Here is a 3838-nt window from a genome sequence, read left to right as displayed (position 1 = left end):
GTAACCCCTTGGTCGCCTTCCCTGCTGTTGATAGAGGGTCTGGCCACACTAATGGTTATTAGAGGAGACTCATTCGTGGATGTTAAATGCTTCATCATAATTCTTTGATAGCAATGCTCCATTTGCAGAAGCATCAATCACAAGTCTCATTGCTTCATTTAATCCTCGATAATAGGTTTCAATCTATATGTACATTGGGATTCCATGATGTGGGAACTTCTTTGGTGGGTGCTTGAATCTATCCAAAAATTCACTCACACAGTTCCTTACTAATTGTTGGAACTTGTTTATGTCAGATCTAAACCTTGCATTCTTACTGTGTGGGAAATACTATATCAGAAAATTCTTCGCTAATTCATCTTAAGTCATAAAAAAATTCAGCCATGCCTAGCTTCATATATTAAAGAGTATGAGAACAATTTCAATCTAATTGCTTCCTAAGACATACCCGGAGTTTTGAAGGTGTCACACACCTCTATAAAGAACCTTAAATCAAGATGTGGATCTTCAAAAGTGTGTCCATGAAATTGTTCCACTGTTTGTAGCATCTAGAACATAACAGGCTTCAGCTCAAACCTATCTACCTCGATATCGGGCTCCAAGATAACTAGATTGAAGTCATAGAATGCAGGAGCAGCGTACGCTCTTATTTCACGATTTGTATCTTATGATAATAAAACTGAAGGGACGTAAATCCCGGAGTGGAAACAATGATCTTATTCTTGATTTTTAAGGAACAAAAACACAGTACAAAAATGGAAAATACAGGAGAAACCGAAACTTAGGTTTGAAGACCTTCTTCAAAAGAACTCCAGTAATTCCAATGAACACTATCAAATGATCTTCCCACTATCCTCCGGGAACGATGATCTTGCTTGTAAGAGCAACTGAAGGGAATTTTAGAGAGTAATTCAGAGAGAAAAAAACTTCTCTATTTTCTTTTGCAGGCACCAGAGAGATACCATTCAACATAACGATTCTGCTGTTTAACCAAAGGGTGATGTGGGATAATTGTTCACATCACCACATCATCACTCGATTACGTTTGTTGGGGGTTGGGTTTTCCCTTTTTTTATTTATTTAATTAACAAACATGATAATTTAATTATTCAATTAATTAATCAATAATCCAATTAATAATTAATTAATTTAATAAATTTAATTATTAATTATTAATCTAATTAATAATTAATTAATTAAATCTAATATTTAAATAAATAAATAATAAATAATTAATAATTTATGTTTTAATTAAATATCACATATTTAATTAAAACTATATATTTGAATCATATTCAAAACATCTCTCTTGTGTAACCTATAGTTTTAATATGAATCCAATTCATATTAATTTGAATCCCATTCAAAAATTTCTCTCATATATTATTCTTGAATCTTTATGTAAAATTAATATATATTTATATATAATGTATCAATATACATTATATATATATATATATATTCCCTTATATAATTTGAATATTTCAAATTAATTCATAATTCTTGATCCTCATTTTAGCGATTGTGAGCTAGCCAGGGTACCTAATGGACCTAAAAATCAGAAGCTCCAATGATACGAGATTAATCGGTCAAACTCATTAACTGAGTTAATCAACATTCAAAGCTAGTGGGTAGGTTGAGAAGTCTGTGAAAGCATGTTGAATCTCCCTCACTTTTCCATAATTTTTAACTCCCCATTTTCGTATTCTGTTGTTGGGATTTTCTCTACCTTTAAAAAGATTAGAGACTCGTGCAAGCGCACACGGTCACAAGTAATACTCGGAAGTAATCCAAGGTCGAATCCTCAGGGACTTGTTGCTTTTCAAAATCAAGTAATGTAGTGAAATGGTTCAAATATGCAATTGTGATTTATGAAGAAAATAATGGTGAAATGTTGTTGTTTGGGGTTTTAAATACGAAGCAATTTAATGAAACTCAACCTCCTTGTCTCCTACCTTAGTTTTGATGCAAAACATGGAAAACACACTATGTTGGGAAAATGCACCAGGCGCAATTCCTGACTTTTCTTGGGATTTGAGTTCTACTCTTTCACTACCGCTTTTGGTTGCTGCAGAGACTAGGGTAACCTGCAATCATATTCCTATGTGTGATTACAATCCTAGAGAATATCTACCAACTCATTTGCATTATGGGTCAGAGGGCCTATGCCTAGGACCATGTTTTATGCGCTTATTCCTAAGTCACATCCCATATTGATTTCCTATTATTTTACCCAACTCACCTTTCTCAAGGTTGGGCTTTGGTGTATAAATCAAGTTCCCACCGGCCGAATGGAAAAAGACATAAAGAGAAGTTTTTAGAAACTAACCCAAAAAAGTGCTAGGCGCAATCTGGCTAAAATCCCGAGCGTGTTGAAAATCAAATCATTTGACTAAGGCATTCCACAAGGAGGTTGATAACTAATTTAGAACATAATTAAATGAAAGTAAATGCACGAAAACATAAAGAAAGTATTTTTCATTGAATTTAAATGAATAAATAAGCCGTACAAGGAGTTCTAGCTTGACCCTCTTCTCTCTCGAGCGTGAGGGGAGTTGAAACTCGCTAAAGAACTTTAAAAGAATAGAATGAACAAAGAACGGAAGTAAGAAACTGAATTAAAAGCACTACGAAAGGTAAAAGCGTGAAAAACGAAGAAATGAACAACTAGAACATAAACATAAACCCTAAAAACGTGTTATACAACTAGAGAGCATCTAAAAGAAGATGAAATGAAGCTTGGAAGGAATGATTTGCTGAGGGATGGATGACTTCCTTTTATAGCACCATCGGTTGGTTGAAACTCCCCTTCATTTTAGGTAGAAAAGGGTTGAGATTCACCTAACCACCTCACTTGGACTTGGACTCACGGTTTTGAACATGTGGGAAATGTCCTCCTTGCCCTTCATTAATCAAAACGTGTGTTTTGACAAATTGCCCTCAAAAAATGCGCTAGGCGCAATTCTGCAAAAGACAGAATTCTGTTATTTTCTTCCAACTTTGACCACATTTATCTCATATTTTTCCTAAAGTACCATAGTTTGACTTTTATACAGAAATAATCTATGTATGTTCTACTTTAAGAATATGTGGTCCTTTTTGGCAAATAATAATAGGAAATGGGTCAAAAACGTGGTCAAACAGAGCTACCGACACATGTTTCTACAGTAAAAAGTCAACCCTAACATCTGTGTTATAACCTCTTCCTGTTATCAACATTGCAAAGTGTGTCTAATATGAGATCTTTTACTGCTTTGTTTGTTATATTTCGTTTAATAACTACACAAACGCCTATATTTCTTTGCAAACATTTTGGTATTTGCGAACATCGTTTAGAATATTATCCAAAGTTTCTGTGGATTCAACCTCGTTTCGTGTTACAATCGGCAATTTCGTGTATACTTGCACGGGTTGTCAACATGGTTGTGTGGACGCAACAAGTTTTTGGCGCTGTTGCCGGGGACTTAGTGATTTTATTTTAAACAATAGTGTTTATAGATACGGTGCTCAATCGAGTTTTCTCTTTCTCACATTTTTGTGTGGTTGTAAGTGCATGAAATGTTTTGAGAGCTTGGAATATATCATCGACCACGAGATAGAACACACATTCCATAGAAATCGAAGAGAGCAAAGGAGAGTCCAAGCTGAAGCAAATATGAATCCGCCCAACCCAAATAAATGCTAGCCTATTCCATCGAATAAGAGGATCAAGAAATAGTAGACGATGTTCCTATTGCGGCTGAACCTGAGATAGCAGTGCCCCCTCTCAATACTGTATTATTAGCAGATGACATCGACAGAGAAATTAGGGCGTATGCAGCTCTGGCATTTTATAACT

Source organism: Momordica charantia (assembly GCF_013281855.1).
Source record: "Momordica charantia cultivar OHB3-1 chromosome 10 unlocalized genomic scaffold, Mcharantia_2.0 BLBB01000010.1, whole genome shotgun sequence".
Classification (NCBI taxonomy): Eukaryota; Viridiplantae; Streptophyta; class Magnoliopsida; order Cucurbitales; family Cucurbitaceae; genus Momordica; species Momordica charantia.
Note: the sequence above shows the minus strand (reverse complement) of the source record.